Below are 21542 nucleotides of genomic sequence, written 5' to 3'. Positions count from 1 at the left end.
CCCTTGCACACCATCACACACTCTTACACTCCCTTGCATGCTCTTACACTTCCTTGCACACACACACACACACTCTTACAATCCCTCACATGCTCTTACACCCTTTACCACAACCTTGCACACTTAAACTATCATGCTTTTATACTCCCTCACACAACCTCACATGCTCTTACACTTCCTTGCACACCCTCCCTCACCCTTACACTCCATCAGACACCCTCGCATGCTCTTATACTCCCTTGCATGCTCTTACACTCTGTAGCACAACCTGACACACTTACACTCCTTTGCACACCCTTGCACACTCTTACACTCCCTTGCATGCTCTTACACTTTCCTGCACACCCTCAACTCTTACATTCCATTGCAAACCTTCACACATTCTTACACTCCCTCACACACTCGTACACACCCTCACTCACCCTTGCACACTATTACATTCTCTCATACACTCTGCAACTCCCTCACACACCCTCACACACTTTCACTCCATCATACACCCTTGCACACACTTACACTCTCTCACATGACCTTACACACTCTTACTCTCCCTCGCACACCCTTGCATGGTCTTACACTCCCTCGCACATCTTGCATACTCTTACACTCCCTTGCACACCATTGAACACTCTTACATTCCCTCTCACACCCTCACACACTCTTACACTCCCTCACAAGCCTACACCTGTGGTCACATGTACATAGTCTCAGGGTTAACCACTCTCAGACCATAGATATGTTGTCACAAGTTCACAGTCTCCATGGTTACCCCACCTACCAGACCATGTACCTGGAGTTACATTTCCAGTTTCCAGGGTAATCCCCACACCCAACCTTACACATTGTGTCACTTGTCCACAGTCTCCAAGGTGAACCCTTCCCAGACCCTACACCTGGCGTCACATGTCCACAGTCTCCACAGGGACCTCACACCACCTACCCAGTACCTGGGGTCAGGGTGACCCTCTTCCCAGACCCTGTACCTGGGGTCACATGTCCATAGTCACCAGGGTGACCCCCTTTTCAGACACTGTACCTGGGATCACACGTACACAGTCTCCATGGTGACCCCCTCTCCCAGACCCTGTCTATTTATTTTCTATTTACTAACCTCTTACCCCTTAACAGTCCTTAGTGTTGGTGGTTAGTCCGCTAAGTCATGTCCAACTCTTGTGACTCCATGGACTGTAGCCTGCGATGTTCCTCTACCCATGGGATTCTCCAGGGAAGAATACTGGAGTGGGTTGCCATTTCCTTCTCCAGGAAATCCTCTTGACCCAGGAATCGAACCTGGGTCTCCTGCATTGCAGGTAGATTCTTTACCGACTGAGCTATGGGGGAAGCTTTTGAGCTGTGAGGGAATGCCCAGACCCTGTGCCTGGTGTCACACTTCGACAATATCCAGGGTGTCCCTCCTGCCCATAACCTGCACCTGGTGACATATGTCCAGTCACCAGGGTGAACCCGTTCCCAAATCCTGCACTTGGGGTCACATGTCCAGAGTCTAGGGTGACACTCTCCCAGAAACTGTACCTGGGGTCACATGTCCACAGTCTCCAGGGTGACCCCCTTTCAAGACCCTGCACCTGGGGTAACATGTCCACAGTCTCCAGGGTGATCCAACTCCCAATGTACCTGGCATCTGATGTCACAGTCTCCAGGGTGAGCCACCTCCCAGACCCTGCACCTGGGATCCTATGTCCACAATCTCCAGGGTGACTCTGGACCGGGGTCACATGTCTACAGTTTAAAGTGTGACCCCATCTCCTATACCCTATATGTGGAGTCACACATCCACAGTCTCCAAGGTTACACCCTCCCAGACCATGCACCGGGAATCACACATCCAGTCTTCAGGGTTAGCCCTCTCCCCAGACCCTACACTTTGGGTCAAATGTCCACATTACCCATGTTGACCCAACTTCCCATACGCTGTACCTGGGGTCACATGTCCACAGTCTCCAGGGTGACCCTGCCCCCAAGACCCAGTAGCTGGGGTCACACATCCACAGTGTTCATGGTGACCTCCTCCCAGACCCTGCACCTAGGGTACGACATCCACAGTCTCTACAGAGGCCCCTTTCCAGACCCTACATGTGGGATCACATGTCCACAGTCCATAGGGTGACCCCATCACTCAGACCCTGCACCTGCTCTCATATGTCCACAGTCCCCAGGGTGACAGCACCCCCAGACCCTGTACCTGAGGTCAAAGGTTTCCAGGGTGACAAACACCCCAGACACTGAAACTGGGTCACATATTCAGTCTCCAGGGTGACCACAGCCCACATCCAAGCACCTGGTGTACATGTCCACAGTCTCCCTGGTGAACACCTTTGCAGACCATACATGGGATCACATGTCCACATTCTGCAGAGTGAATGTCCTCCAAGACCCTGAACCTGGGGTCACATATCCACAGTTGCCAAGGTGAACCCGCCTCAAGACCCTGCACCTGGGTCGCATGTCCAGTCTCAAGGGTGACCCCCTCTCCCAGACCCTTGCCCTGGGTTCACACATCCACATGTTGACTGCTTCAAAGTACCTGTACCTGGGGTCACATGTCAAAATTCTCCTTGTTGACAGCACCCACACCCCACACTTGGGTTCACATGTCCACAGTCTTCAGTGTGACTACACCTTACCAGGTTCACAAGTCCACATTCATCAGGGTGACACCCTCCCAGAGCCTCCTTGGCGTGACCCCCTTCCCAGACCTGGGACGTTGGGTCACATGTCCATTGTCCCCAGGGTAACCCCACCTCCCAGACCCTGTACCTGGGGTCACCTGTCTAGAGTCTAAAGGGTGACCCACCTCCCAGAGCCTGCACCTGGGGTCACACGTAAACAGTCTCCAGGATGAGACCACCTCCAGACTATGTACCTGGGGTCACATGACCACAGTGCCCAGTGTGACATTTCCTCCCAGTCCCTGCACCTAGGGTTGCCCATCCACAGTCTCCAGGGTGAACCTCTCCCAGATCATACACCTGGAGTAACATGTCTACAATCCCCAGAGTGACAACACTTCCCAGACCTTGCACCTAAGGTCCCATGTCCACAAGATCCAGGGTGACCCCCTCCCACACCCTGGGCCAGGGTCACATGTCTACAGTCTGAAGTGTGACTCCACCTCCCAGAAACTGCATGTGGGGTCACACATAAACAGTTTCCAGAGTAACCTCTTCTTGACCCTGTACCTGGGGTCAAATTCCTGTGGTATCCAGGGTGACTCCCTCCCAGACCATATACATGGGATCACATGTCCACAGTCTCTAGTATGAGCTAAAATCCAGACTTTGTACCTGAGGTCTCATGACCACAGCGTCCTGCGTGACACCACCTCCCAGTCCCTGTACTTAGGGTAACATGTCCAGTCTCCAGGGTAACCCCCTCCCAGACCATTCACCTGATGTAACATGTCTACAATCTCCAGAGTGACCCCACGTCCCAGATCCTGCATCTGGGATCACAATCCACAGTATGCAGGGAAAGCCCCTCCCCAGACCCTGCACTTTGAGTCACACGTCCATAGTCCTCAGGGTGACTCCACCACCCAGATCCAGTAACCAGAAACACCTGCACACAATCTTCATGGTAACCCCACCTCCCAGACCCTATACCTGGAATTTCACGTCCATAGTCTCCATGATGAACCCCTCCCAGACCATGCACCTGGGATCACACACGCACAGTTTCCAGGGTGACCTCCTTTCCCCCTGCACAGGGGGTTATATGACCACAGTCTCCACGTTCATACCCCACATCAGATCCTTTACCTGGTGTCACATGGCCACAGCTTCCCTGGTGAACCCCTTCATAGACCCTATTCATAGGGGCACATGTCCTTAGTCTCCAGGATGAACCCTCTCCCAGACACTTCACCTGGCTTTACACATCCACAGGCTCCAGGGTCAGCCTCTACCCCAGACACTGCATTTTGGGTCACCCGTCCACTTTCCCCAGGGAGAAAACACCTCACAGAACCTGCACTTGGGGTCATGTATCCACAGTCTCCACAGAAAGCCCTCTCCCCAGACCCTGCACCTGGTGTTAGACGGCCAGAGTCCAGGGTGACCCCTACTCCCATACCTTTCACCTGGGGTCACGCATCCACAGGCTAAAGGGTGACCCCTTTGAAATACAAGCAGCTGGGGTCAAATGTCCACAGTCTCCTTGGTGACACCTCACCCAGACACTGTACCTGGGGTCACATTTCCAGCTTCCAGGGTAACTGCCTCTCCTAGACCCTACACCTGGGGTCACACTTCCACATTCTCCATGGTGACCCCACCTCACCAGAACTTTTACCTCTGGTCACATGTCCACAGTCTCCAGGGTGACCACCACTCCCAGACTTTGAACCTCTGGTCACATTTCCAGTCTCCAGGGTGACCCCCCTCCAGACCCGTACCTGTGGATACAGACCACAGACTTCACGGTGACACTGCCACATCAGTCTGAGCACCTGGGATGACATGGCCACAGTTCCCATTGTGAGCTCCCCTCCCAGACCCTACCCTTGTGTTACATGTCCACAGTTTCCAGGGTGACACCCTCCCCGAACCTGTATCTGAGATCACATGTCTTCAGTCCCAAGGGTGACCTCTCCCAGGCACTGTATTTGGGGGTCACATATCCAGTCTCTACCATGTGCATTCTCCCAGACCCAGTACCTGGTGACACACATCCATGTCTCCCAGGGTGAGCCCCTTCCATGACCCAGCACCTGGGCTCACAGGTCCAGAGCCCCCAGGGTGACCCCTCCTCCCAGACCCTGTCCCTGATGTCACATGTCCACACTCTCCAGTGTGATTTCCCTCCCAGACCATGTACTTGGGGTCACACGTCCAGTCTCCAAGGTGACCCCTCTCACACAGCCTGCACCTGGAGTTACACTTGAATAGTCTCCAGGGTGACACCCTTCCCAAACACTGTACCCGGGGTCACGTATCCAGTCTCCAGGGTGACAACTCCCTAACACTGCACCTGGGTTCACATATCCAGTCTCATATGTGACCCCATCCAGACCCTGCACCTCAGTTCACAAGTCTACAGTATCCAGGGTGACACCTCTCCCAGACCCTGCACCTGGGGTCATACGTCCCTGGTCTCCATTGTGACACATCCCTGCCAGACCCTGCACCTGGTATCACATGTCCACAGTCTCCAGGGTGACAGTCTTCCCCAGATTGTATACTTGGGATCACACGTCCACATTTTCCAGAGTGACCCAATCTCACTGACCCTGGTCTGGGGTATCAGGACCACAGTCTTGAGGTGACTTAACCTTATAGACCCTGCCCCTGGGTTCTCATGACCATAGTCTCCAGGGTAAACCCCTCCAAGAACCTGCACCTGAGGTAACATATTCACAGTCTCCAGGGTGACCCCATCTCACTGACCATGTATCTGGGGTCATATGTCTACAATCTCTTGGGTGAGACCCTTCCCATGAAAGGTTGTTGCTGAACCACACAAAGACACCGGGATTCTTGGCCTCCAGAGGAGAAGAATTCAATCTGGGGCCAGAGACGAGGCTTGATTGCTTAGAGCTTTTGTGTATAAAGTTTTATTAAAGTATAAAGGAGATAGAGAAAGCTTCTGACATAGGCATCAGAAGGGGGTAGAAAGAGTACCCCCTTGCTAGTGTTAGAAATGGAGTTATATACTCTCTAATTAGTTATTACAGTGAATCAAAAGAATGTCTGGAGGTTGTAAAGACCTCACTAACTCCAATAATTACACCTTAAGATAACAGGATTAGCCAGAAGGTTTTTTCCAGAGACTGTCCTCAGGCAGGATACATTATTGTTATATAATCCTAAGGAATGTAGAGGGACAAAAAAAGTTTGTCCTTTCTTCCTCCTTGAAAATTCCAGACCCCTCTCTCCTTGGGGACCCCTAGACTTCTTATCAACCTGCCTAGGAAGTGACTGTCTCATTCCCCCCTTTTCTTATAGGAGAATTATGTTGCCAAGGGAAAGGGGCGTCGTTTTCGTTCCATAACTACTTCCTGCTATTTAGGGGTGTGGTCCCTAAATTGTTAAGGCAACGTATTCTCCTAACCCTCATATTGAGGGTCTCTGATCCAGGGGCCCCAAGTGATTGCTGGAGGAGGCTGTGGCGCTAGTAGGAGCTTGGACAACCATCTGTAACTTAAAAGCCTTCATGCGACTAGAAAGAAATCCAATTACACAGTTACAGATGTAAGGCAAAATAATCATTAAAACAAGTTAAAATCAAAATTAAAAGTCATATTATGTCCATAGTTACATCAGTCCATCTTAGGATTGTTAGATGTCATCAGTTGAAGAAGAGGCATCCCATATGATTGTTGTTGAAGGTATTCTCAGACTTGGAGAAAGTCTTTTCCTTGAAGTGGAGATGTCCACCATGGGAAGCCTTCCACTGATGAAGAGGGGAAACCTGTTCAGCAGTCACCACGGCGTAACCTGCTTTATGCTTTCCATCCCGAACAAAAGAACTGCCACCAGTAAATATTTCCATGTCAGGATTGTCTAATGGGGTATCCATTAGATCTTCCCAAGCTGCATAGTTTAAAGTTAGGAACTGGGAACAATCGTGATCAGGTGTTTCATTTTCCTTCTCAGGAAGGAAAGTGGCAGGATTTAAATTACTACAGACTTTAAGCTTAGTTACTGGTCCTTCTAACAACAATGACTGATGTTTAAGAAGTCTACTGTCTGTCATCCAAATATTAACCTTAGGATTTAAGATTCCACTCACATCATGAGAAGTCAGGACAGTAAGGTTTCATCCATTAATTATTTTTAAAGCTTCAGGTGCTCATAAAGCTGCTGCCCCAATTACTCTTAGGCAGTGGGGCCACTCACATGAAATTACATCTAATTCTCTGCTTAGATAAGCAATAGGTTGCTGGTGAGGCCCTCGGGGTTGTGTCAAAACTCCCAAGGCCACACCTTTTCTTTCAGTTGCAAACAAATTAAATTCTGACCCTGTGGGCAAGCTCAGAGCTGGAGCTTGCAGGAGAGCAGTCTGAAGAACCTTAAAAGCCTTTTGAGTATCTGGAGACCAAACCAGTTTGTCGGTTTGGGCCTGCTGAGTTTCAGCTATAAGTTTATATAAAGGCCGGGCAAGTTCCCCATAACCCGGAATCCCAATGTGACTGTAGCCTGTGATTCCCCCAAATCCTCTCAATTGTCTTAAAGTCATAGGTAGGGGATGATTTCAGTTCCAGTTCCAGTTCCAGTTCAGTCGCTCAGTCTTGTCCAACTCTTTGCGATCCCATGAATCGCAGCACTCCAGGCCTCCCAATCCATCACCAACTCCCGGAGTTTACTCAAACTCATGTCCATCAAGTTGGTGATGACATCCAACCATCTCATCCTCTGTCGTCTCCTTCTCCTCCTGCCCCAAATCCCTCCCAGCATCAAGGTCTTTTCCAATGAGTCAACTCTTCGCATCAGGTGGCCAAAGTATTGGAGTTTCAGTTTCAACATCAGTCCTTCCAATGAACACCCAGGACTGATCTCCTTTAGAATGGACTGGTTGGATCTCCTTGCAGTCCAAGGGACTCCCAGAGTCTTCTCCAACACCACAGTTCAAAAGCATCAATTCTTCGGCGCTCAGCTTTCTTCACAGTCCAACTCTCACATCCATACATGACCACAGGAAAAACCATAGCCTTGACTAGACGGACTTTTGTTGGCAAAATAATGTCTCTGCTTTTCAATATGCTGTCTAGGTTGGTTTTAACTTTCCTTCCAAGGAGTAAGCATCTTTTAATTTCCTGGCTGCAGTCACCATCTGCAGTAATTTTGGAGCCCCCCAAAATAAAGTCTGACACTGTTTCCACTGGTTCCCCATCTATTTGCCATGAAGTGATGGGACGAGATGCCATGATCTTCGTTTTCTGAATGTTGAGCTTTAAGCCAACTTTTTCACTCTGCTCTTTCACTTTCATCAAGAGGCTCTTTAGTTCCTCTTCACTTTCTGCCATAAAGGGTGGTGTCATCTGCATATCTGAGGTTATTGATATTTCTCCCGGCAATCTTGATTCCAGCTTGTGCTTCTTCCAGCCCAGCATTTCTCATGATGTACTCTGCATAGAAGTTAAATAAGCAGGGTGACAATATACAGCCTTGACATACTCCTTTTCCTATTTTGAACCAGTCTATTGTTCCATGTCCAGTTCTAACTGTTGCTTCCTGACCTGCATACAGATTTCTCAAGAGGCAGGTCAGGTGGTCTGGTATTCCCATCTCTTTCAGAATTTTCCACAGTTTATTGTGATCCACACACCCAAAGGCTTTGGCATAGTCAATAAAGCAGAAATAGATGTTTTTCTGGAACTCTCTTGCTTTTTCCATGATCCAGCGGATGTTGGCAATTTGATCTCTGGTTCCTCTGCCTTTTCTAAAACCAGCTTGAACATCTGGAAGTTCACGGTTCACGTATTGCTGAAGCCTGGCTTGGAGAATTTTGAGCATTATTTTACTAGCGTGTATAGGTTATCGGAGAAGGCAATGGTACCCCACTCCAGTACTCTTGCCTGGAAACTCCCACAGACTGGTGGGCTGCAGTCCATGGGGTCGCTAAGAGTCAGATACGACTGAGCGACTTCACTTTCACTTTCCACTTTCATGCATTGGAGAAGGAAATGGCAACCCACTCCAGTGCTCTTGCCTGGAGAATCCCAGGGACGGGGGAGCCTGGTGGGCTGCCGCCTATGGGGTCGCACAGAGTCGGACACGACTGAAGCGACTTAGCAGCAGCAGCATAGGTTTAATTCTCTCGGGGCCTATGGCCCTAGTCCCTTCTGATATGATTAGGCCCAGATATCTAACAGATTGTTGACAAAGCTGAGCCTTTTCTCCTGATGCCTTGTAACTGCAGCTTGCCAGAAAGTTTAATTATTAATTCAAGAAGTTAGTAAATCACTTTTTGTGGAAGAAATATATTACACATTACATACAAAGATACACTGATGATCAAAAGCTTAAAATCTAGATATAGCAAAGAAAGATGGACAATCTCAACCCAAGGCTTTCACATGCATGAACTAACACTCACATGGGGCAAAAAACCCCACAACAATTAATTAATTAAAGGTATTCAGCAGAATTGTTTCAATTATTGAAGTCCTTTGTAATTTAGGAGGCTCTGAGATAGCTATTGTGATGGATGTATTTCTTACAATAAGTGTGTAACAGGTGAACATTCTAGTTTGAATGCTTTAATGAATATAAATGCTAAATGAACATGCCTCTCACCGTTATGAGAGTTCCTGGACAGGAAGACCAGCTTAGAATTCTTTGTCTTTGAGCAGAAAACTGTGAATAAAAATTATGAATGCTGAATTTGCAGACACTATATTGAAATACACAGTTTTAAAAATTAAATACCATTCAAAAAATCTTGAGTGGTTAGCTGATGAATTTTGTTTTATAATAAAATAGCTAAATATGCAGAAGTTAAATATGTCAAAGTTAAAAAGACATTGGAAATACAACTGAAAAAAATCTCATTTTTAAAAATTAACTATATGTATCCCTAAAACTATTTTATATCGCTTAAGACATTTAAAAGAGCAAAAAAGATTAATTTTGAATTGATAATGAAAAACAGAATGGAGAGGTGAAAAGAATAACACATCAAATGCACATATCAAGTTATTTCACAAAGGAACTTAAATTTAGAATTTGTATTTTTGAGTGTTGAGACGAATAGTAAAATTACAATCACTTATCTTCAGAACTAAATAACTATTGTATACAGCAGAAAAAGAAAGATTAAAGTTTTTTTTAATTTACAGATAGATTTAATAATGATGAAAAACACACTTTATCACACATTTAGAGCACCTGGTGTTATAGGTTTGGTTTTTATAGGAAATTGAAAAATAGAAAGTTGCAACATCCTGTTTTATAAATAAGAAAACAAGAGCTAATGAAAGTGAAATAATAGTACCTCTGATTGGATCATTCCCACAGATGAAATATGAAGATACGGAAGCAGAAGACAACCTATCCAAAGTGATGGAATTTGTACTCCTGGGGTTTTCTGACCTTCCAAACCTTCAAGGGCTATTATTTGGGGTGTTCTCCATCATTTACATCATTATCTTAACTGGAAATGGTCTCATAATAATACTAACTAGACTTGACCCTGCACTGCACAAACCCATTTATTTTTTCCTGGCAAACTTTTCCTCTTTGGAAATCTGTTCCGTGTCCATCACTCTCCCTAGGATTCTGGTGAACCTTTGGACTCAGGACAGAAGCATTTCTGTGCTGGACTGTGCTGCCCAAATGAGCTTCTTCCTTATCCTCGGAGCCACTGAGTGCTTCCTCCTGGTGGTGATGGCCTATGACCGCTGCGTGGCCATCTGTGGCCCTCTGCACTGTCCCCTGGTCATGACTCCAAAGGTGTGCCTCCAGCTGGCTGTGGGCTCCGGGTCAGTGGAATCCCAGTGCAGACAGGGCAAATGTGCCAGATCTTCTCTCTGCATTTCTGTCATTTGAACGAGATTAACCACTTCTGTGACATCCCCCTATTCTGAAGCTGGCCTGCAGAAACACTTTTGCACATGAGCTCTCAGTCTATGCAGTAACTCTGTTGTTTGTTGCTGTACTTTTATGTTGATCCTTGCCTCTTACAGCAAAATCATTTCCACTATTCTGAGGTCGCCAACAGCCAGAGGAAGAGCCAAAGCCTTCTCCACATCTCACCTGTTGGTTGTGCTTTTATTCTTTGGACCTGCTACCATTGCATACTTAAGGCCCAAATCCAGTCATTCTGCAGGAACTGACAGACTCCTCTCTCTGTTCTACTCCATAGTGACTCCGATGTTCAATCCCATGATATACAGGTCTTTGGAACAAGGATATGATTGCAGCACTGAGAAAATTATTACTTAAAATATAGCATGATGAGTTTAATTATCAACGCTTTATCTACTTGCATGTACTTATCAGAGAATCATTATAAATCTCTACATTCTTCTATTAAGAAGTTAACTACTTCTAGCTTATGATGCACTTTTAGATACTTTTAAATAATAAACCAAAATTTATTGTGCTTATATATATAACAGGCAAATTAATCTATCTTCAATACTCTGTCTAAAAATAATCCTGTTTATGAATAAAAGTGTTAGGTGCATCGTTTCAGAGGATGAGATGGTTGGATGGCATCACTGACTCAATGGACATGTGTTTGAGCAAACTCTGGGAGATGGTGAAGGACAGGGTAGCTGGGCATGCTGCAATCCATGGATCACAAAGAGTCAGACATGACTTAGCCAGTGAACAACAACAACAACAGAATTCAGTCTGCTAAGATTTTTGGCTCAAATATACTGCAGATATGCAAGATTATTTACCTACATAATTGCTTACTTATCCACACCTGTACTTGTTGGCTTTCCTTGATTCTGTGGCACAGTAACTGCTCAGTAGCACTTAAATAATATGTGACAGAGGGATTGAATGGATGAATAGAGAAATAAACACTGCTATGGCTTACCTCAGACTGGTGTCAAAAAATCTAGAGATTTCAGAGAACCACTAAACATTGGGAGCATAGCTATTTAACCCACTTTACCCTCATGTGGAATTACTCCAATCAGAATACCAAAAGAAAGGCTTTCATGCACTGAGTTCTAAGTCAGAGCTAAACCTTCAGTAATATTCAAATGAAACTCAGTAAACATGTATATCATTGTGAACTCAGTGTTTATTAACAAGGGCAGGATTATACCATTACAAAATTCCTTGTGATGTTTATATTTATTCCTTTTATTTCTCTAAGCCTTGTCTTCCCAAACTTTTAATTCACATGAGGCAGCCCCTAGAAATTATTTCTTGACATTTGTTTTTTTGTTTTCTACCCATTACCAGGTAATATATTTTAAATTGACAGGAAAGAAATTTATGATATGGTTCATAAAAACACTGGACTTTATCTATACTTTTTTGAAAAATTAGCCAAAGATTGCCATCTGGGGCTCCATTAATCTCTTGAAGTAAAGACCAAACATTATTTCTTGTATCTTGTTTTTACAGAATTTTAAATTATACCTGCTTTCTGGGTAGCAGCGTTTCTTCACCTCTGGCCACCTGATAGGGCTACCCAGTATATGACTTTGTGAGTCATTTAGTGAGATTAGATTCTCTGTTATGTTAAAACAATGGCTTCAAAATATATACCACCAAAAATGTATGTTTAATGAGACAGAAAACATGCATATTCCTGTCTGGGTTCATTTTGGTTGGATGTTGTTATATGTTGAAGAATGCTTTTTCACAAGGGACATTGACACATTGTTTCTTTAGCAGCAGTAATAGTTTTGGCATCAGTTCAGCTCAGCTCAGTCGCTCAGTCGTGTCCGACTCTTTGTGACCCCATGAATTGCAGCACGCCAGGCCTCCCTGTCCATCACCAACTCCCGGAGTTCACTCAGACTCACGTCCATCGAGTCCGCGATGCCATCCAGCCATCTCATCCTTTGTCGTCCCCTTCTCTTGCCCCCAATCCCTCCCAGCATCAGAGTCTTTTCCAATGAGTCAACTCTTCGCATGAAGTGGCCAAAGTACTGGAGTTTCAGCTTTAGCATCAGTCCTTCACCTAGGACTGATCTCCTTTAGAATGGACTGGTTGGATCTCCTTGCAGTCCAAGGGACTCTCAAGAGTCTTCTCCAACACCACAGTTCAAAAGCATCAATTCTTCGGTGCTCAGCTTTGTTCATGCTCCAACTCTCACATCCATACATGACCACAGGAAAAACCATAGCCTTGACTAGCCCGACCTAATCTGAGAACATCCTTTACTGGGAAGTCTATACAGTAACTACTTAGAATTTCAGGTTGTTCCAAGCGAAGGCAATTAATGATAGAAATAAGGATTCTTAGCCAGTCACATGGCAGGACAGCTAGAAATATTTCCATCCTCTCTTCCTACTTGGAGTGATCTTGCAACTAAAGTTGAGATGAGGGACTATTTCTGGAAACTGCATGCTGTTTCCAGCTTGTACATCAAAAAAGGAATTAGTGATTGATTCCCCTGATCACCAGCTCCCTTTCTGTAGTCTGGGAAGTTAAGAGGCAGACCTGGCTACTCTGTGATTGTGTAGATGAGATTCATGCTGAAGATGGCATAACCACCCCCAACATCCCTGGATTTCCTACTTCTGAATTTTTTCCTACTTCAGAAAATTATCTTCAATTTGAAACATTGTATAATTGCATCCTTTTTAAGAACATCTTTATTTCATATCACAAGTAATATGTAATCATAAACTTCTGATTTTACATTGTGTATATTTCTTAATGATCACAAAATACCATAAGAGAGGTAGAGAATTTTGAGGAGTGGTATGAGCAGATATGATTTTGGTTGTTGTAATAAAGTCCTTGAGTGTCAGGGAGAATAGTTTAGTTCAATTAGGAGGTAACCTGGGGAAGGAGCTGATCCCAGGAGTAAATATTTCCTATTTAAAGAACTCTACATGGTAAAACAATATAACATATATTAGATGCCAATTAACCTCTGTTTTAAATAAATCTGAATTATCTAACTATGAGGGAAAAACTCTCATTTTCTCTCTGTCTTTTCACTCTATCTGTAAAGGTAAGCATTATATTTGATATCAATTTAAACAGGTAAGCATGAACCATTTTTTTCCAATTGCAAATTATTTTTTTAATATATCTGTAGATAATTAGCATCAGAAAGACAAAACTTACTTTGGAAAATTTAAGAAAGAAATTGTTGCATGTAATTGTTGTTGTTTGACTTCAAACCCTGATTCACACAGCTTTTTACTTTTCTTGTTCTCATCATTATATTATCAAATGAGAAATTACAAAGTATTTTGTAACACAATGGTCCAATATACTAGATTACTGACATCTTCATCATCATCATTATCATCTTAACTGTGAGTATTTATTAATTGATTACTATGTGTTATACCTCTTTCAAACAGTTTGTATGTATTCAAGCTCTTAAAATTGTAATTGTATATTACTAAGGAGTAAGATAAGAGAATGGACTTTATTATAATGAGTTTGCATCCTACTAACACCAAGGGAATCGTTTGATTGTTAAAATTAAGTTCTGTGGTAAATGAATTTGAAAGTATTAAAAATATATTGGCATGTTTTCTTTTTGTCTTTGGAGAATTCTCCTTAAAAGAAAGGTTTCTGTACTTCATTCATCAATTTTAGATTTTATTTCCTGTCTTCAATTTGATTTTATAAACTTGCTGTCAGTTGTAATAAATGAATTATGACATACCACCTACACTTAATATCATAACCCCCACAGCAAACAAAATCATTATTTTAGTGGAAATATTAAAAAATGAATAATTTAAGTAAAAGAAAGTTGCTACATATAGCTGAATTAGCTATTTGTTTTTCTTTCTGAATAGTATAATAGAAGGACCCAATAGTTTCTAGAAGTCACAGAACCCAGAACATGTGTGGCATAATTTGAGGGAAATTATTGGTGAGATAGAGTTCAGAAGTGTGGTCCCTAGTGACTCAGATGGCACAGAGTCTGCCGGCAGTGCAGGAGACCCGGGTTCAATCCCTGGGTCAGGAAGATCCCTGTGAATGCAAATGGCAACCCACTCCAGTATTCTTGCCTGGGAAACCCTTGGACAGAGGAGCCTGGCAGGTTACGGTCCATGGGATGGCAAAATAGTCGGACATGACTGAACAACTAACACTTAGAGTTTTGAAGATAAGTCCAATTTGATAGAATTTGAAAAATTATAATATTTCTTACTTTCAAATCATGGCTTTACACTGATAATTCCACTTAACAGTCATAAAATGTGGTTCCATTTGACAAATAAAAATTGAGGCAAAACAAGATTTCACTACAGTCTTGCTATCAAGTTCTGTTGTTCTTTCTTTTTCTGGCAATATTTTATTTCTGTATGCATTTCAAATGCATTACTCTGCTTGAACAGTAGGAATAATTGAGAGAGGGGAACAATAAGAATTGTGAGAAGACCTTACATAAAGAGCAGATACGATAAAAAGAATAAAGCAGATGACAGTTTCTGAAAGCAATGGTTAGCTCATCAAATGTAGGTGGATGATACAAGCTAGTTGAAACAAAAAGTGCGATTCATTCCACAAGACAACTTTAATCAGTGTCCCAGTACTATTATCTACATTGAATTAAACAGGTGAATAAAACATGGTTAAACTGTCAGGATGAGGTAGTAAAAAATATTCATGGTTGTCTAGACTTATACAGATGAAACCATTTCTTAGTAACATCACCTATCAGCCACTTGTTTCTGATCATTTTTAACCACACAGTTATAGCATTTTTATATTTCTTAAAATAGCATTTTCTTTGGGAGAATACGACTGAAGTGACGTATAATAATGAGGCAAGGTTCAAATACCTTCAGTTCCTTAGTATGTATATAGTCTGGAATAGTGTAGATGGTAAAAGAAATTTCTACTTAACTTGCCTTTTCTAAGTTACAGTATTCCTCAGGATTCTCAAATCTTGTTTGGACTATTGTTTTTGCCTCGTGTATCTCTACATTTTTGTAGCTGAAACTTGACCACTGTCCTCACTTATTATCATTTTAGAATATGGATATAGGTGTGTTTCCTTTGCAGGGATTTACTGGCTTTCAAATTAACTAACATATAGTATGCAAGTTACATACAACATACTGAAAATGATGAAGTAATTTGCTACTGTGAAAGAGTGAGTAGAAAGAGTATAATTTCTAACACAGACTCTTGAGAGTTCCTGGGACAGCAAGGATGTCAAACTAGTCAATTCTAGAGGAATTAACTCTGAATATTCATTGGAAGGACTGATGCTGAAGCTGAAGCTCCAATACTTTGGCCATCTGATGCAAAGATACAACTCATTGGAAAAGACCCTGATGCTGGGAATGATTGAGTGCAAGAGGAGAAAGGGGCGACAGAGGATGAGATGGCTGGATGGCATCACTGACTCAATGGATGTGAGTTTGAGAAAATTCAGGGAGATGATGAAGGACAGGGAAGCCTGCTGTGCTGCAGTTCATGGGTTGCAAAGAGATGGACTTAGCCACTGAATAACAGCAACTCTCCTACGCACACACCACTGAAGGCATGGTTAAACTCTAGCAGGAGAGATGGGGAGAGAAGTTCTGAATCTGGGGTAGGAACCTTTGCTTACACCTTGAGGACTATTCTAAAAAATTAAGAATCAAATTGATTCACTTTTAATTATTCAAGCAGTTAATGTATCAAGTTTTATGGAAGAGATATGCTAAGCTTGTACAAAAAATGTATAGAATATCCAAATAAATTTATAATCTAATTATAGCAATAAGAAAAGTATAACATAATGATGGGCAATCGCAGCTCAATACATCTCATGCCTGAACTAACAGACATACACATAACAAAAAGAAAGAATGAATGTATTAAATGGTTGGCAGAACAATAGCAATTATAGAGGAACGGGGTAATTTAGGAAGGTTTCAGAGGTGAGTTGGGCTGATGTCTCTTAAAATAAGTGTGTGAGGAGTGAACATTCTTGTTAGAATTACTTGCTTGAACAGAAGTGATAGATGAACATGCCTCTTACCTCTAGAGTTCCTGGAAAGGAAGATGAGTTTAGTTCCTTTTCTTCTGACTGAAAAATCTGAATATAAATTATGACTGCTTTATTTATAGACCCTACATTGAAATGCATCATTTTAAACATTATTATATTATCATCATAATACTATTGGTCACATGTCAATTTTGTTTTCAGATAAAATGGCCTAAATATGCAAATTTCCAAAGTAAGAGCAGCAGGTAAACTATCAATTTCAAAATTAACTACATGTCAATGTTTGGCAGAAACCAACAAAATTCTGTAAAGCTATTATAATTCAATAAAAAATAAAGAAATTTAAAAGATTAACTGTAGTTACCCCTAAAAATTTCTTAGATGGCTTCAGTTCAGTTCAGTCGTCAGTCATGTCCAACTCTTTGTGACCCCATGAATAGCAGCACGCCAGGCCTTCCTGTCCATCATCAAGTCCCAGGGTTCACTCAAACTCATGTCCATCGAGTCAGTGATGCCATCCAGCCATCTCATCCTCTGTACATCCCCTTCTTCTCCTGCCCCAATCCCTCCCAGCATCAGGGTCTTTTCCAATGAGTCAACTCTTTGCATGAGGTGGCCAAAGTATTGGAGTTTCAGCTTTAGCATCAGTCCTTCCATGAACACCCAGGACTGATCTCCTTTAGGATAGACTGGTTGGACCTCCTTGCAGTCCAAGGGACTCTCAAGAGTCTTTTCCAACACTACAGTTCAAAAGCATCACTTCTTCGTCACTCAGCTTTCTTCACAGTCCAACTCTCACATCCATACATGACCACTGGAAAAACCGTAGCTTAGACTGGACGGACCTTTGTTGGCAAAGTAATATCTCTGTTTTTCAATATGCTATCCAGGTTGATCATAACTTTCCTTCGCGGAGTAGCATCTTTTAATTTCCTGGCTTCAACCATCTGCAGTGATTTTGGAGCCCCCTGAAATAAACCTGACACGTTTCCCCATCTATTCCCATGAAGTGATGGGACCAGATGTCATGGTCTTAGTTTTCTGAATGTTGAGCTTTAAGCCAATTTTTTCACTCTCCTCTTGCACCTTCATCAAGAGGTTTTAGTTCCTCTTCACTTTCTGCCATAAGGGTGGTATATCTGAGGTTATTGATATTTCTCCCGGCAATCTTGATTCCAGCTTGTGTTCTTCCAGCCCAGCGTTTCTCATGATGCTCTGCATAGAAGTTAAATAAGCAGGGTGACAATATACAGCCTTGATGTACTCCTTTCCTATTTGGAACCAGTCTGTTGTTCCATGTCCAGTTCTAACTGTTGCTTCCTGACCTGCATATAGGTTTCTCAAGAGGCAGGTCAGGTGGTTTGGTATTTCTCTTTCAGATGGCTTACAAATAGTTTAATTGTGCAACCAAATTACTTTCACATTGATAATGATTAAAAACAGAATTGAGAGGTGAGGAGCAAAACAGAGCAGCCAGAATAGGGAAATGACTGATAGAACTGAATACAAATTCATATTTTACATTTTTTATTGTTTAATTGAAGACACATACTTACATTATAAACATATGAGCTTTGATATAAAAAATATATGATAACCCATGATAGATAAAAGAGATGAAGAGATTTATTTTCTTAAAAATATATTTAATATTAATGAAAAATATATTCACTACACTTCCACAGGTCTTATAAGTAATAGGTTTTGTTTTTATAGGGAACTGGGAAAATAAGAGGACATAGCATCTTGTTTATAGTAAGGAAACAAAAGTCAAAAAGTGAAAAATGGTATTTCTGATTGTATCATTCCACAGATGAGATATGAAGAGATGGAAGCAGAAGACAACGTATCTGCAGTGATACAACTTGTTCTCCTGGGGTTTTCTGACCTTCCAAACCTTCAAGGGCTATTATTTGGGGTGTTCTCCATCATTTACATCATTATCTTAACTGGAAATAGTCTCATAATAATACTAACTAGGCTTGACCCAACTCTGCAGAAACCCATGTATTTCTTCCTGGCAAACTTTTCCTCCTTGGAAATCTGTTCCGTGTCCGTCACTCTCCCTAGGATTCTGGTGAACCTTTGGACTCAGGACAGAAGCATTTCTGTGCTGGACTGTGCTGCCCAAACGTGCTTCTTCCTTATCCTCTGAGCCACTGAGTGCTTCCTCCTGGCGGTGATGGCCTGTGACTGCTGCGTGGCCATCTGTGGCCCTCTGCACTGTCCCCTGGTCATGACCCCAAAGGTGTGCCTCCAGCTGGCTGTGGGCTCCGGGTCAGTGGAATCCCAGTGCAGACAGGGCAAATGTGCCAGATCTTCTCTCTGCACTTCTGTCATTCGAACGAGATTAACCACTTCTGTGATTCCCCATTCTGAAGCTGGCCTGCAGAGACACTTTTGCACATGCGCTCTCAGTCTGTGTAGCAGTTCTGCTGGTTGCTGCAGTGCCTTTTATATTAATACTTGCCTCTTACAGTAAAATGTCTGCACTATTTTAAGGTTGCCAACAGCCAGAAGAGCCAAAGCCTCTCCACGTATTCTTCTCACCTGTTGGTTGTGCTTTTATTCTTTGGCTCTGCTACCATTACCTACTTAAGGGCCAAATCCAGACATTCTGCAGGAACTGACAGACTCTCTCTCTGTTCTATACCATAGTGACTCGGATGTTCAATCCCATGATAGACAGCCTTCAGAACAAGGATGTGATTGCAGCATTGAGAAAGTTGTTACTTAAAGTATGGATTGAAGGCAGGAGCAGATGGGATGACAGAAGACGGGATGGTTGGATGGCATAACCATCTCAATGGACATGAGTTTGAGCAGACTCTGGGAGTTGGTGATGGACAGGGAGGCCTGGCTGCTGCAGTCCATGGGGGTCACAAAGAATTGGACTCCACTGTGTGACTGAAAACATAATATAGTGATGAGTATTTTAAATGTTTTAGCTGTTTGTCACACAGTTATCAGAGAAAGATTTTAAATATCTATATTTTCCCCTAAAAACTTAACTATTTCTAGCTTATAAGATACTTTTAGGTACTTTAAAATAACCCACAGTTGACTGTGCTTAAATATTTTTGGGCTTCCCTGGTGGCTCAGCTGGTAAAGAATCTGCCTGCAATGCAGGAAACCTGGGTTTGATCTCTGGGTTGGGAAGATCCCTGGGGGGAGAATGGCTACCCACTCCAGTATTCTTGCCTGGAGAATCCCCACAGACACAGGTGCCTGGTGGGATAATTAGTAAAATTGTCTTCAATATTTCATACCTAAATAATCCTGTATTGTGAATAACCAACAATGTTCATGACATACTTTATGAAAAAAACAAAATAGAATTCAAGCTCTTAAGACTTTTGGCTTAAATATACCTTAAAACATGCAAGATTCCTTACCTAAATCACAGCTTCTATTTTTCTACTATTGTTGGCATTTTTTGGTTCAATTGCATGGAAACTGACCAGTAGCAGTTAAGTAATGACCATTTGAAGGAGGAATTGAACAAGTGAATGAACAAATGCATATTACCCTGCCCTATGTCAGACTCCTGGCAAAGTCTAAAACTTCAAAGAATCAATAAACACTAGGAGTATGTTTATTTAGCCCACTGTACCCTCATGAGGAATTACTTCAATAATCATAGCAAAAGAAAATCTTTCGTGTACTGAGTACTTTTCCTAACTGCATGTTATAGAAGAATCTCCCTGTTTGTCTCAACACTTTTACTTTGTATATATTTCTATATACTATGCAACAATTTTGACCCCAAAATAATCTGCTTAGAATTATTTCATCACTGCCTTCCAAACTACCCCAATGCTAATTCATATTTTAAAAATAAAATATATGCATTTTTAATGTAAAGAAAATGTTAGTTCTTTTCAGAATGGCACAAAGTTTCCACAATTGCGTTTACATTAGTGTGCCTTGCCTAATCCTCCATAGTTTTAACCTTCTATAAGTGATATAATTTTTAAACCTTTGAACTGATATTCACAAGGAAAATGAGCATCTGTCAATAGAATCATTAACAGGTATCCTCCCAATTCCATTCAGATGGCATGGTGATAAAGAATCTGCCTGCCAATGCAGGAGATGCAAGAGACATGAGTTCGATCCCTGGGTCAGGAAGATGCCCTGGAACAGGAAATGGCAATTCACTCCAGTCTACTTGCCTGTGAAATTCCATGAACAGAGGAGCCTGGTGGGCTACAGTCCAGGCGGTCTCAAAAACGACCGAGCGACTGAGCGCGTGCGCGCGCGCGCACACACACACACACACACACACACACTCAGCAACTCATTTAGAGATTACGTCTGCTGGCAGTGCTTTGGACAGTATGCTCTTTTGTTGTTTTAGTTATAATTGTCCACATGTGTTAAGGCAATGTTAGCTCCCATGGTGAAGCTAGGCATAGTTCACGTCTCAGTCTATTTGCTTCCTTTAATATCTAGGCAGTACGAGGTTTAGTTATTTAGGCATTTTATTCATAGTGTCTATATGCACATATACCTTCTAATTAAATGTTTAGTATGTTTATATACTTTTATATATAGTCTGTAATGTAATCTAGGATGAGGATTATAATAGTGATGATAAAGATGATGATAGCAGTTTTGTTTCTGAAATTTAGGAAAGCAGGAATCACAACGTCGTGGGAATAGTGCTGTTCCCTAAATTCACCAAATGTCATGTGTAAAGCAAGTGATTCAACTATACATATACATGTACCTTTTCTGTTTCAAACTCTCTCCCCATTTACATTGTTACATAATATTGAGCAGCACCCTGTGCAGTAGGTAGGTCTTCATTCAACATCCATTTTAAGTATAGCAGTGTGTTCGTCATATCTTTTTTTAAATTTCTGCATGTAAATGATACCGTGCGTATTTCTCTATGTCTGACTTCACTCAGTATGACAATCTCTAAGTCCATCCATGTTGCTGCAAATTACATCACTTCATTCTT

At 42.6% G+C, this 21542-nt stretch overlaps 2 pseudogenes; both read left to right on the top strand.

Moving 5' to 3' along the window:
• The first annotated feature begins 9977 nt into the window (after window positions 1–9977).
• On the top strand, window positions 9978–11105 carry LOC123465263 (annotated as a pseudogene).
• A 7281-nt stretch (window positions 11106–18386) lies between these two features.
• LOC123465266 lies at window positions 18387–21273 on the top strand (annotated as a pseudogene).
• Window positions 21274–21542: the final 269 nt, after the last annotated feature.

The sequence above is a fragment of the Bubalus bubalis genome, chromosome 21 (genome assembly GCF_019923935.1).
Source record: "Bubalus bubalis isolate 160015118507 breed Murrah chromosome 21, NDDB_SH_1, whole genome shotgun sequence".
Taxonomy (NCBI): domain Eukaryota; kingdom Metazoa; phylum Chordata; class Mammalia; order Artiodactyla; family Bovidae; genus Bubalus; species Bubalus bubalis.
Note: the sequence above shows the minus strand (reverse complement) of the source record. Positions and strands in the feature narration are given on the sequence as shown.